The sequence below is a fragment of the Chaetura pelagica genome, unplaced genomic scaffold (genome assembly GCF_000747805.2).
Source record: "Chaetura pelagica isolate M959 unplaced genomic scaffold, ChaPel_1.0 scaffold350, whole genome shotgun sequence".
Lineage (NCBI taxonomy): Eukaryota > Metazoa > Chordata > Aves > Apodiformes > Apodidae > Chaetura > Chaetura pelagica.
The window spans coordinates 934,610-935,641 of NW_009951818.1; positions in this window are offsets into that span (position 1 = coordinate 934,610).

Below are 1,032 nucleotides of genomic sequence, written 5' to 3' on the forward strand. Positions count from 1 at the left end.
GATGTGAGCGGAGGCAGCACAGGCTTGTGTGGGCAGGGGCGGCGTTCCTGCTGCTCCTGGCCTTGGGAATGCTGTTAGCATGCTGCCAGGCTTGGCAACTCGGCTTCATGGGAAACACTGCCCACCGTGGGCACTTCTGTCCGTGGTTCTTCTGTGCCCACATCCCGTTGAACAGTCCGAACGCCGCCGTGTCCTGCCCTGTTATCTGATTGCTGCAGGGATGCTGTTTCCCAGGGAGGAAGTGAGCGACATCTCATGCTTCAGTGGTCCTGGGTTAGAGGCTTATGGCACTGAGCTGGAGTACAGCCAGTACAGTAGCACGTCTTACTTCTTGGATTGAAAGAAGGTAATCCTCCTGCTCTCCTCTGCTCTGCCCTGCTCTGCTCTGCTCTGCCCTGGTGAGGCCCCATCTGGAACAGCGCATCCGATTCTGGGCTCCCCCGTTCATGAAGGATAGGGAATTACTGGGAAGAGTCCAGCACAGAGCCACAAAGACGATTAGGGGGATGGAGCACCTGCCCTGTGAGCAAGGGCTGAGGGAGCTGGGGCTGTTTGGCCTGGAGGAGCATAGACACTTGTAAATATCTGAAGAGTGGGTGTCAGGAGGATGGGTCCATTCTGTTCTCAGTAGTGTCCAATGACAGGACAAGGGACAATGGACACAACCTGGGGCACAGGAGGTTTAACTTAAATATACTTCTTTACTGTGAGGGTACCAGAGCACTGGAACAGGCTGCCCAGAGAGGACGTGGAGTCTCCTCTGGAGACATTAAAAACCCAGGGGTGTTCTGGTGTGATCTGCTGCAGGTGATCCTCCTCTAGCCGGGGGTTGGACTAGAGGGTGTTCAGAGGTCTTTTCCAGCCCTCACCATTCTGTGTGATTCTGTAGGGGTGACCAGAGGTGCTGTGACCCACACAGAGTCAGATATTTCTAGCCACAGCAAACCCCATGCCTCAGCCACCTTTCCCCAGCTCCTGCGTCCCCTCTGTCTCTGCAGGCACATGGCGAAGGAGGGGCAGGACGGCAGCCTG